General features: G+C 48.5%; 1 protein-coding gene across 20 annotated transcripts in view; it reads right to left on the reverse strand.

The window, feature by feature from the left end:
- Window positions 1-13,808, reverse strand: part of Rbfox1 (RNA binding fox-1 homolog 1) — a 1,331,252-nt gene that overhangs the window by 322,566 nt on the left and 994,878 nt on the right. The gene's annotated exons all lie outside the window — the stretch shown is intronic.

Below are 13,808 nucleotides of genomic sequence, written 5' to 3' on the forward strand. Positions count from 1 at the left end.
GGATCCTCCTGCCTCAGCCTCCCAAGTAACTGGGAGGGCAGGTGCACACCATCCCGCCTGCCTGGCCTTCAGGGTTCTGACTCCTTTCGTCTTTTCATGACTCCATGGCGTGGGGCTCCCCTAGCAGCCCCATTCTTCAGATGAGGATACCGAACTTAAGGGCTGACCTCCCCATGGCTACCCGAGTGCAGATCCAACAGCCAAAGTCACACCTGTCTGCTTCCACATCCTGCCCTTTTCTCTGCAGGTTCTGCAGTTCTGAGGACCCTGATGCAATTGCTGAGTGAGGAATCCTGGAAATCTACTAAGGAGCCGCACCAACGCTGAGGTACCCACATGATAAAGCTCGCCCTCATGCTGCAGCTTCTCCAGGCCCCAGAAAAGCCTGGTGGGTGGAGAACCAGAATCCCAAAATATCCTTCCAGAGAAGCCCCACTGCGGTAGAGCCCTGCCAAACACACTGCACAATCTCCCAACTACATTCACGCCCAGACTCACCAACGCTGACCCGGAACCAACTACCGTCGTCCACGTCTTCCTTAAAGAATGCTTGGCAGAGGGAGAGGTTTGTCCCTCCTACAAATGCTTACAAACGTATTGGGATCTGATCAAAGCACCACGTAAGGCCTGTGTGGAAACAGCGCCGTCACCTGCCGACGCGTCCGATTCATGAATGTTAGCAACTGTAAGACCAAAGGAGGAGAGCCTGTCCTGGGTCAGCCGGGGCCTGATTTTTCCGCACACCAGCTATGGTGGCTGAGCTGGATGTGCCGGTGTTCCAGAACACGTTCCTCTGTCCCCTTCCATCTCCCCCAGTGGTGCTGCACAAGGCACGAGGTGGAGACTGTCAGATTCCAGGGAGGCCGAATGTTTGAAGATGACCCTCCAGGCCTCACCTCCTCGGAGGCTCCTGGCTGGCCTGGAGGTGAATGCTCCTTTCAGGACCAAAAGAGAAGAAAGAGACAGAAGGGAACTGAGGCCTTAAAATTAGGATGAAAATGGAAAAACAAACAAGAAAAACCTTGGCCCTGGAGTGGCTTGCCTTCCCAGCCTCAGTCCACCAGTGGCCCCGCTTCCTTGTGGCTGACCCCCCATGGTGGCCGAGGCCGTGGATTTCTCCAGCTTGTGATGCGTCATCTGCCCACTGCCCGGAGCAGTCCTGGGCCTGCTTTCTGTCATCACCTGAAGCTGTGGTCACCTTGCCCTGTGCCGGAGCTGAGGACTGCCACACACCTGTTCTACGTGGACAAAGGAGAGATGGGGCGTCTGGTCCTGAGAGGAGGGTGGCCTTTCCTGTCCACCATGAAACGCCAAATCAGGGAAAAGAAGCCGACCGGCAGCCGTGAGATGGCCCCCACCCTATTTTTTTAAGGCTGTTCCCTGTGCCAGCTGTTTATGCAACCAACAATGTTGAGGTTCGTTGCAGAGTTTGTAACAAACGCTGCCCTGATTTAGTCCACCACACGGATCTATCCCTTGCTCGTGATGAGCGAGAACAAACGCAAGGAGAAGGAAGTTAGAACACAGGTCAGGGGAGCCGTCAAGCACGTGGAGCCCGGCGAGCGGCTTCCCTGACCCAAACCTGAGTCCAGCAGTCGTGCCTGAGGCCATGCCACCGTGCCTCATTCCGACCCACATCCGCGTGGCCACCCATGTCATCGTTGTCACCAGCACACCCCGTCCGCTCCACCTGCCACACCATCGTCACCCCCGTTACTACCGTCGGCATCACGGCCTCCACACCTCCCCTGCTACCATCCCCACGCCAGCTCCAGAGCCAAGACATCCCCGGGTCTCTCCACGGGCTGGTACCATGCTGGGCGCTCGACAAACCACCTGGTGCCACACTCCTGAGGACACCCTGCTGCCAGCCCAGCAGTTCCCTCTACTTCACAAACGTGGAAACTCAGTTTGGAGAGGTCAGTGGGCATGTCCAGAGAGCCAGGATGAGGTCCACAGGGTTCCCGAGGTCTCTAAGGCTCCAATCAGCTCTTCCTGACGGAGGGGGATGCGGTCGGCTCCTGTGCTCCTGGGCTAGAGGGAGGACAAGAGGCCCTGCCCAGCAGACACGGGTCAGGCTTCTGGCCCCAGACCAGAAGCCAGGGAAACGGCCCTTCCAAGCCACAGCATAATTGTGTGGACGGGGACACTGCTGCTGAACAATCAGCTGCTGAGGATCTAAGTAACACCCAGGAAGCTCTGGCCTGACAGAGGCTGAAACCAGCCCACAGCTCCCCAGGGAAGCCCCGGGCACCCAGGTCAGCACTTCCAACATCCTTCCCAGCCCTGCCTGCAGAGCCCGACTCCGGCCTCAAGGCTGAGTCCCCGGCTGGTACCTGATCTTCCCTTCTCTGCCGTCCTCCTCCTCCCACTCAGCTTCCAGGTCACTTCTTCACTGAGAACCTCCCTTTCCCTAGTTCCAGCCCCGAACTTCCTGTGGGTTCCTCTCCTTTTCCCCCAGAGCACCCGTCACACATCCTGCAATGCACATTGTCCTGCGGATCACCTGCCTGTCTCCACCATGAACTTGTGACTCCGTGGGGGAGGAAGAGACCTGGCTTCCTCACCCATGTATCCCTCCCGACTAAATCTGAGCCTGAGCAGAGGCTGAATGAATGAGTGAGTGAATTAATGACTAACCACGGACTTCAGTGGCCAGGCCAGCTTTGAGGTGACTTCACTGTGTGGACATCACATGCTCTGAGCTAGAGGGCTGCATCCATCTTTCATAAATAGATCATGCAGCACAGGGAACGCCGTTCACATGGTAAAAAAGACAGCACTTCTTCTCCGACAGCATCATATCAACCCTCAAAAGTCATCCTCATGTAGAAGCAGATAGTTGTCTTATATAATATAGTAATTGCAGGCTTGAATTAAAAGACATCCTTATTTTGGAAAGTTGCTCTTTTTGTCTGATTAAAAAAAAAAAAAAGTGTGGAAGGGAGAGGATCTGTCCCTTATATTAACACATCATCTTCCTGGCACGTTACATGATTAAGGAGGAAATGTGATTTGATTTTATTTTGGAAATTGATATTTTTCACAAAGCCAAGAAGCGCTATCAGAATAAAGCGCTGTTTATTTGGGTGAATCACCAGCTTTGCAGAAATCCCAAGTGCTAAATGCATAATGAGTCTTTACAAAATACCATAATATGGGTTCGGCTGGTTTCTCTGTTTTGGGTTTGAAAAATAGATTGTTTAATAACCCATCAAAGCTATATGTAAACCAAGTAAACAATGGAGCAGATGTTGACTGCTGTCTTGTGCCTCGTAGACATAATTAAAGACAATGAGACACTCACGGATTCACATAATAGAGGACAAATGCAAACACGAGATTCTGTACAATGTGAATGTAAACGGCATTTGCAGGACACCTGCTTTCTGGGTCCCAAACGCTGGATCCTATTTCCTGTGATGAAGAAATTTTGTAACATTCTTAATTTGCTTATGTAAACGTGCACACTGCCCTTCACTTCTCAGAGACGTCGTCAAAGGCAGTCTTTGCTACCAGATGTGTGTTTCCATTTCATTACTGGACGGTTTCAAAACAACTACTTCTTATTTTTGCGTGGGCATAAATGTTCATAAGAACCAGTTAGCCCAAACTTTGACATTTATAAACAAAATTCAAGCCCCAGGTTGGGGTGCATGGGGTTTTATTCATTCATCTTTGCATATATTCTTTCATTTAGGAATTGAACTAAATGGATATGTTTATTTTCTACAAGCCCAACAGACTTTTTTTTTTTTTTAAGTAAGAGCATTTCCTAAAATCAGGATTTCATCTTATACAAAAATAATCCTGTTGGGTAGAATATTTAAAGTATCGTTCTGATTTTTCTAAACATTTCTCGTTTCTCCCTGCAACCTCCCACTCAGTCTTCTGTTAGTTTTCAGTTCTCAGTCCTATAGGGAAATAGAAAAGACAAACCTCACACAAAATGAAACACAGGACATAATTAAGAGAACGCAGGGGCGATCCAAAATAAAAACAAAAACACACAGCTTCTCTCTGCAGATCTCCTGGAAGAGGGATGGAGGACTTGGAGTAAAACAGGATTGTATCATTTCTTTCTTCCAATTAGGAAAATAAATAAATTAATGAACCTGAGGTTAAGACCAGAGCTCTGTGTGGTTTACTCCACAGAAGAAAGTTCCCCGGATCCGGACTCTATATCCAGGAAAAAACTGAAGCAGAACAATTTGAAATAGTATTAATTCTTAAAAGCTTCAGAAACCCCATTGTTTCAAGAGCGCAGAAAGCTGGGGTTGGCTTGCTGAGAGCAGTGTCATCTGCTCAGAGCCATGTCGCCTGCCCACTCCTCAGTGGTTGCTGGCGCTCTGGAGGGAACGGGGACTCTAATGGGGTCTGCATCTCTTTATGCTAAATAAAACAGCGCCGGCCCCTTTTCACAGACAACACGGAAAACCATAAACCCCAAATGGGAGACAAATAGGGCCAGGGTGCCACCGTGAAACCAGCCACGTGACCCTGAAGCACCTAAGATAGATGGCAACCTTCCTTCACTCCTTCTTTACAGAAAGGCAGTGAAAATGTCCCTAAGTGAATCTGATTACACACACACACACACACACACACACACACACCCGCAGCGCACACCACCTCCGAGCTCAGGAAGGTCGTAAAGCACTCAATTCCTATGATTTATGAAGCAGCCCGTCTTGCACCGAGCACCACGGCATGGCGAGCCAGGACCCCACTCCCTGAATCGCCTTTATGAACAGGACCAGGCCCCGCGCGGGAACAAAGAGCGGGGTGGTGTATAAATCATTAATACGGCGCCGGGCAGCGACTGCATTTCCTGTGTTAGCGAAGCGCTCCTCAGCACAACGGGGACTTGGGGATCGGAACTGGCTGCGGAGAAATGCGCGCTCCCCACCAGCTTCTGCTTCCCCTCCCCCTCTCCTCCCCCAGGCCAAGGGCCTCTGTCTGTCCTCATTCATTAAACAATGACCGTCATGACTTGAAAATGAAACCAAGAGCAGCTTCCAGGTGGAAAGACCTCCTCAACCCTTGTCCTTTCTAACAAGTTTCTCCTGGAAAGGGAGGGAGGGCGGTCCTGGGGCAGCGGACTGCACGGGCTGGCCCTGGCCTCTCAGGTCAGGACCCAGCCGGAAGCCTGCGTGGCAGGGGTGGTGCTGAGTCACTGGGCAGAGGCCAAGGGACAGTGCAGTGTGGAGTAGGGGCTACCAGGGTGGGTTCTGCAGGGACCCCATGTGGTTGGCCACAGCAGTCTCCCACCTAAGTTGGGATACTGCATCGGAAAAGGAGGTCGTCAATGCCAACTCCCCGGAGGCCTTTTGGGTGGGATTAAATGTGGTAATCCAGGTAGAAGTGCTTAGTCGGGTGCTCCTCACAGAGTACTCCATAAAAGTTATTGATTATCTCATTATTTTATTATTATCCTTGTCGTGTTGAGGACAACGGGATTCTCTGGGTCCCTAAATGACCTCATGTGGCAACTCTGATTGCTGATAGAAAGAATTCTCCCTTTTCTTTTCTTTTTTTTTTTTTAATGGAACCACAAAGGGCCTAAAGGAGAAAAAGGAAAAAGAAAAAGAAAAAAGAAAGTGCTCAAGAATCCTGAGTCACATGTTTGGGACGGAGACCCCCAGTGGAAGGATCTGCCATTGCAGGGAGAGGAGGGAATTTCTCTACTCACTACCTTCTCACTTAACTGCTCATTACCAACCCTTAAGGGGGAAGAAAGATAAAGGAAGAAAGTGCCCACACACGCGTGCACACACACACACACACACACACACACACACACACTCTCACACACACACTGTACCGTGCTATTCAGATGCTCTGGATGGGCCGGCTGTGAGTGCCTAAGAAGCCAGGGTGTTTAGATCAAAGGCAAAGCCATTTTAGGAGGAGCTTTCTGTTTTGAGACATTCCAGGAGCAAGCCAGATGAAGTGAGATGTGCAGCCAGGAGTCCACCCCATTCTCCTGCAGAATAACAGGGCAAATGACCAGGCAGCTGGGATGCACTTCCTCTCCTAGGACAGGGACACCTGGCCCCTGCAGCAGCCCATCCCCAAGCTGAGCCCGAGACCCAGGCCAAGCACGCGGGCAGCACAGAGCCCCATCGACAGTCCGCTTGTTTGCAGGCTCTGGCCTGTTACAGCCAATGGGAATCAACTTCTACATGTGCCCGAGTCTCCTGCGTCACAGAATAATGACATTCCGAACAGAAACAAATGAAGCCCCTGCAGTGTGATTCTGTCACTTTTGAAAGTAAATAACTTTGCTACTGACGAGAGCAAGACGACTTTTATTTTGTCTCCTCCTGCCATGGAGCATTAATTGAGCTGTGTAGCCAGGTTCCAATCCAACCAGCAGCTTGGCTGACAGATCATGGGAGGAAATGGCAGGAGAGAGCAGAACAGGCAGGAAGGACCAAGGGACCTGGGAGGGACCAAGGGAACCTGAGAGGGACCAAGGGAACCTGAGAGGGACTCCTAAACTTTTGGGGTCTGTGTCCTTGGCAGACCATGGGTGCATTTATTATGTTGATTTGGGACAAATGGACGATAAAAGTTCACAGGGAGCTTCCAGAACCAGAATCCACTTCACCTTGACACCTCCATTTCTTTAACAAACATCTATGATCTGCCCACCACATCCCAAGCACCAAGCCACCTCTCGCTGACTCGTGCAAAGAAGGGTACAAAATGGTGAGTCTCAGCCCCGTTTTTCTGAAGAAGCAAGAGAGCCCCCAAATCATGTAAGGTGATCTGTTCGACCGGGTCAGATCGGCTCATGAATGACACAGATGTGTAGAGAGCCTTCAGATTGTGACTTCTGGTCCAAGACAACTCCAAAAACACCTTATTTTTAAAACACCATGTTTGGGGGCAGCTAACCCCCACCATTCTAGGTAAAGAGAGACTTTCTCATTTGAATTTTGAAAGACACTTGAGAAGGACCATAGGATAGCCAAGTGTAGGCCTCACTGTTCCTTCTGCTTTTAGATGCCACTGGCAGGGGACATCTTCCAGTTCTCACCCTTCCAGGAGAGCAGAGCGTGTCTGGGGACTGGATTCAGGCAGAGCAGCAGAGCAGAGCTGGTGAAGGGAAGACCGGGACATTCGCTGTTGTATTTGATAACAGAAATCTAGTTCTCGCAGTGAATCCCAGCCAAACATCAAACACCAAAAAAGAAAAGGCTCGTTAAGACTAAACCTTTTGTGCATTTACTCATCAGTCTTAGGAAATCTGAGGCCCTTCAATCCCACAGCCGCCTGTACTTTGTTCCATAGCTGCAAATGAAAAAAAAAAAGTCATTACATCCCTAGGAATACACACTCGGCTCCTAAATGCTTTTCACTCCGGCTCCGCTCCCTAATTTTGATTCTGTGTGTGTGCTGAAACACAACATAAAACGGGATCAGAACGGGGCGAGAATGTTCTCAGATGGAGCGTGGCCGAGTGCCCAAGGCCACAGTGACGGCACCCCGGCCCAGCCCTGCGGCCTCAAACCCTGTGCCTGATGGAGCTGTTCAACGTGGGGCTGCTTTCCTCCGCTGCCTGCTCTGGGTCCCTGTCCTGGCGGGCAGAGAGGAGGCGACTCAAGCTAACTGCAATCTTGATCTCTGCAGACTGGGTCGGGGGAGGAAGGAGCGATTCCAGGCCCCACTTGGCAGAGAATTTGCAAGGAATGCAGTGGGTCCAGCCCACCTTCTCCCAAGTGTGGCACTTCACGCATGAACTGGGAATGGTAGCCAGATGGACAACACAGTGGACAGACCCTGACAACAGGGACCTTTGCTTTGCTTATTGGGAGACTCCAGGAGGGTAGCTGGTACCTCGAAGAGTTCAACAGACGTGGAACGAATCAGTGATCATGTGAATGGACACAGGCTTATTTCCATGAATCGGAAAAATGATATTGAAGCTGGGATTCAATCACTTTTTCTGGGGGGGTTTGGACAACTTTACTTGTAAATATAAAATATAAGCTCATTTAAAAATTATTCAGTAGCTGTCAACTGTGCTAATGAATAGGTTGGTGATAATTAGCAGAAGAATGCTTGGAGGCCCAAAGGCTGTTATTTTCACCTGAACCCTCTCACCTACTAAGAACCTTCAGATCTTGAGAAAGATGTCAACGGCACCCTCAGCGCCCCAGGATGAGTGTCCCTCTTTAGAGTTCTGATCAAAACCTGTCTCCACTGCCTATCCCCAAACCTGGTTCCAAATGTCCAGGGGTGGTTTTCCCACAGATCTGCAATGGACTTGTCTCACTGGTTCAGGGAGAACTCATTTCCACCCCTTTCCCTTTCTGCTCCCCTCCTTTCAAAATGGCCCTAGAGCGCAAGAGAAAGCCCAACTCTGTTCACAGAGACTAAACCACCTGGGCTAAGACCAGGCCCCGCTGCTTACCATCTCCCTGTGTCCCTGAGCCTCGTCCTCCCTCTTCTGTGGGCCAGACCTGGGCCCTGGCTGCTCTCCACTCCTGGGGCACTTCCTCAGCCTGGTCCTGCCCAGTGCCCCCAGGCCACCACCTCCTCCGAGGTCTGCCTGTCCTGTGTCCCCTGTTCTCCTCATTTCCCACACAGGTCTTACAATCTGAAAACATCTCCTTTGTGGCTTCTCCCCTTGTTTTACCAGGACATTTTCTCCACAGTGCCAGCAGTCTTTCCTAACTTAGTTGCAGGAAAATTATGCCTGGAGACAATTTCTACGTAAACCAATGAAAGAATGAACACCTGACGGAATGAGTAATGATACATAGGTAAAAACGGGTGGCAACGCTGCCTCGCCTGGCTGAACGCTTCTGGAATGTCCCACTGATGCATGCATTCCTCCCCGTTTCATTGAGCAACTACTGCATACATCCAGCTTTGTTCTATGTGTTGTGGGTCAGGTTCAGAAATCAAATGGAACAGTGTCTGTCCTCATGTGGCTTACAGTCTACCAGGCCAGTCAAGGCACAGCAAAGATGCTCAATACTCTGCCAAGCCCTTAACAAATACAAGAAATGTAAATTGACACCCGAGGAATCAGAACTGGGACTCCACATGGTAGAAGGGCGGGTGCCCTTATGAGCCACTGTGCCTAAGAGCTGACCCCATCTGACACAGCTTCTCTCAATAGGGCGGGAGGAGGCCGGCCTCATCATGCCGCCAACCACAGGCCAGCGCTCAGCCCTGCAAAGTTCTTTGGGCGGCACTGGAAATAGAAAACTTTATTGATGAATGAAACTTTGCTTTCTTTAACTGAATTAAACAGCACACTGGGACACCTCTCCCTGTCCATCAGAAAGTTCTCAGAGGAGGGACCATCGTGGCCTCTGCCTGCCAGCCCCGCCTCCTTCCCAGGATGGTATCTCCTGCTCATGGCCCAACCCCCTCAGGCACAGAAGCACCAACCTGATTTTGTTTACAATGTTGCCATTTCTCCCTCTTCCAAAAGACTATTATTTGCCTGACAAACTACACTGTTTCTACCATGCCAATATGAATAAACAAGCATTATGTTTCCTCCTGGGGCAGAGAGCTTGGTTCAATGAATCAGAAAACCCTAAAAAAGACTGTCTACCCTCAGTCCATCAGCTACTGGACAATTACTCAAGGGCCAGCTGTAAGGAAAACAGATGGCGCCTGAGCGCTAACGACACAGGCTCTCTCCACTCAGGCAACGGCCGAAGCGGCCGATGGCATGTTCTGACACGGAAACCGCCTGGAAATGGCAGGCAGAGCAGTCGGGTGGCGCGAGACTCAGGTCTGAGGACAGACGGATGCTCATGGATTTTACAAACGGATGTTATATTAAGTAGCTTTAACACAGATGCAACCGAAGTCACCCGCAGTCCAGAGGAGGGACCCGAGCTCCTGTCAGCAACCCCCGCCCGCAGGCTCCCACCACAGAATGGATCCAGCCCACCTGAGAACAGGGGCTTCTCTGGCCATGTTTCCCCACAACTGGTGCCTTCTCTCCTTAATTAGAAAAGATCAGAGAAACCGGGGAAGATTGGTTAATGAACCGATTTATGACCCAGGATCTCTCTAGAAAGAGATCCAAGGACACATCTTCTAATCGACAGGCCCCTGGGCCTGGAAATGTGCTCATTCCAGCCTCTTAGATTCCTTTAACCAATTCAGACGTGAAGATAATCTACCCCGATTCTCTTCTGCCTTATTGACACCATTGAATACCCTCAATCCGCAGCACTATCTAATAAATCAACCCGGGATTAAGACAAGAGGGAAAACAGGAGATAAAACGCCATTTGTCCCCCCGTAAATCATCGGGCTGGGTGACACAAGGTAAGCCACTGCCATGAGAACTGGACTTTTCTGCACAGCCACAATTGTCACGGCCTACCTAATGCTGCCCAAAATGTAACGCTGGGTGCTCTGCGGCGCTATCCCCCTAGCCTGAGTGTGAGAGCCAGTCTTCCCGGGTGATTCTCTGCACCGAGAACCACTTTCTAATTAAAGACAGAAAGGGTTGATATGCAGGTTTCAGTTCAATTGCTTTCGATCTGAAGATGTCCACAGTGAGCAATGACTTCATTTACCAGGAATTACCCTTTGTACAAACCACTTCACTATTTAAAACAAACCACATGGATCATCATTAAGTGGGAAAAATTACCAATCTTAGGATATTGACAGTGGCATGGCCCACTTTAGAGGCCCCTCTTTCCCCCCTTACAGGTGGATTTTAAGTATTTGACTTGTTGTTAAATTTAGGCTGATTAAAAGGTTCTGAGCGAACAGGTCTTGGATGAGGAGCATGCTCAGAACTGGGAGACACTGATGGTGGCTCAGGAACAGGGAAAACTAAGTCAATGTGCTCCTGATCCTTTTCCAGCAGTTAAAAAGCAGTAAGAAACGCAGCTCTGGGGGAGTCTGCACCAGAAAGCAGACCTCATCCTGTATTGCTATGGCCTTAACCAAACCTGACCACCAATGAGTGCTGTGTTCGCCTCCAGGTGACTTTGGGTGGAAACACATCCTGAGGTTGTGGTGTTGTGTGTATGTATGTGTGTATGTCTGCCTGAGGTTCTTTTCTATTTTCCTCTGTGAAAAAAAACGAAATCCTCTTTCTTTCTCACTGGTCATCAACTTCCAAATTTGGAATTTGTATTTAGAATTTTCCCTCAAAGCAAGAATATTTAAATGAGTCCCTCCTAGGGCACTCCGGGAATATTCTGTACTGTGGATATGTAAGTATGGAGTTGAGTTGAGGGAAGAATATCTGCCATCAAAGACAGCAGGATGAAGCCACTGCAGTACATCAAGCGCAGAAGTGGAAGCAGGGACTTTCTCTGGACACGAGATTCAAGTCAGCTGCTCCAGGGATCCCTGGCTCCTTCCATCTGAGAGTGGCCTCTACCCACAAACGGATGCTCTATATTAGAGATATACATCATGCCTGTGTGGGCCCTGCAGGTGTATGGATGCAGGATGACATCGCTGGATCCCATATCTGGATGCCAAAAGGACAACATCACCCCGTCTGGCCATTCCCCATGTTAGTAACAACTCGGATGTTAAGACAGAGAAACATGGAGGAAAAAAGAAAAAACAGAGTTGAACTGGAAGAAAACATCGACCTAAAGGAAAGTTACTGGGAAACATAAATAAATGAAAAAAGTCAAACAATGCAAGCACCAAAGTTGCCTCTGCATTGGCCGGAATAAATAAGTGATTTGCGGCCAAAGGGTTACGTCCTCTTCAGCAGGTCACTTGGAGTAGACGCATGTGCTGAGGCATCCTGATTGATTTCTGCTTGCTTTTATGAGTTGTCCTAGGCACAGATCCGGGAGAGTGTAGGAAGAAAGGCTGGGTATTGAGATGGGGGCAAAGAAAGCCCATGATGAAGCCATTTTAGACGTGGAATATGAAATAAGCCCCACGTGAAACTTAATTCCAGGAAAATATATTTCAGTGGAGATTTGGTGGCCCCTGATCAGCATGTATGCATTTATAAAGCACAGAGATAAATGCTCCAAAATAAGATAGCTGTGTTTATTTTATGAGATGTGGGTGATTTGAATGACAAAGATTTCTGAAATATGCCTACTTCTAAATAATATAAAATAGAATGTTTCCAATGGAGATGCTATTTCTCCTAAATGCTGTCTGACTCATTCATTTGGCCAACATACTTGGTGAGTTTACTTCTCTGTTCATCAAAATTAGAGATACACTAGCTATAGATTAAAAGCAGATAAAAATGTAGTAGTGTAATCTGTATCGGTGAGCAGTACGTGGAGATTAAAGTGAACTATTTCACACTCTTAATCAGCCAATTGTCTGATTTGCTAAAAGCAATACCATGAGACTCAGACACAAACCATCATGACAGTAATGGCCAGAGAGAGGACCCCAAGGTACAACCCTCCTGCCCTGATAGTAAGCCTTCAGGATGGGGAGAACCACAGCTAAAGAACTTGATTCTAAATAAGAGATGCAAAAATAAATGCCTGCCTGCCCTACACTTCAGGCATTTAGTGAAACCCAGAGAGAATACACACCACACACACCCTGTTCTGACATCATGTCTCAGCATCACATTAGGGATCCGTTCACTGAAAGCATCGCAAGTCTTTTCAACTGAGGGGCATTCCCAAATACATTTCAAAACCCACCTTCCATCTATCTTCATATGGAAGCGCCATGTTGATTTAATCACTTCTAAATATTTGTTATGGCTGCCAACGCTTCCTGTGAGCCCCCTCTTTCCAGAGCCGGGTGTTTTCCCTTGGGGGAGAGACTGCCTAGAAGATGCTCAGAGTCCTTGTATTTATCCTAGATACTCGTCCTTTTCCTGGCAAGAATAACCTCTCACTCAAAGTCACTGGTTTCTTCCCTAAGTTGTTCCTAAATGAGCAGACCAGTTTAACCATTTAGAAGGCAAAGACACAGAGGAATTAAACACACACACACACACACACACACACACACATGCAAGCAAACACACAAAGAATCTGAGAACCCTGAATATCACATTCTAATTGTTAGGCAATTCTGTTCCAAAAGATTAATAAATAACATGAAAGAAGTGAATGTAGGAAGCAAAGATCAACTCATCTTAATAATTTGATTCAATCCAAGTGAGGACAGCATCTGTGGAAAAGCTCATTAGGATTCTCTTCTGGTGGGTAACTGATGCAAAACACACACACACACACACACACACACACACACACACCACATTCACAGCAAAGGCACAGAAATAGTAGAAGAAGATGAATCATATAATACGTTATCAATACTTGAGAAATGTTTCTTGGCATGATTTACTAAATGAAAAATGGGCTAAAGCAGTATTTAAAAGGATAAACCAATTTTCCCCCCATTTAAGTATGTTCTCAAAAAGACTTGCAACAGAAAAAATGCCTAAGAAATATTTTCGGGAGGCAATCAACTTGACAACAAACGTCCAAATGTTCAAAACAGAACCCTGACATTTTATGAATACACATATCACTGTATCACAGATTGAAACTGAGGGTCTTGGAGGAAAGAGGCCCCTCAACTCTTGCAAAGGAAGTTCAGTTAACACACAAACACACACATGTTAACAAATGGCACCCTTGGTCCAGTCAACAGAAAAGCAGACAAGAAGATCACAATTTCCGCAAACTTCACAGAATTGGATGGGGATCTTGGGAGGAAAGAGGCTTCCATCTGTATGACAAAACCTTTCTGACCCTGCCAATTCACTCCCACAGCCTTTGCCAATGACAGGGCTGGCCTGTCACCCACAGGGTAGTGCTGAGCTAATTCCCAAGCCTGGACCAACTCAGGCAGTG

Source organism: Sciurus carolinensis, chromosome 18 (genome assembly GCF_902686445.1).
Source record: "Sciurus carolinensis chromosome 18, mSciCar1.2, whole genome shotgun sequence".
NCBI lineage: Eukaryota > Metazoa > Chordata > Mammalia > Rodentia > Sciuridae > Sciurus > Sciurus carolinensis.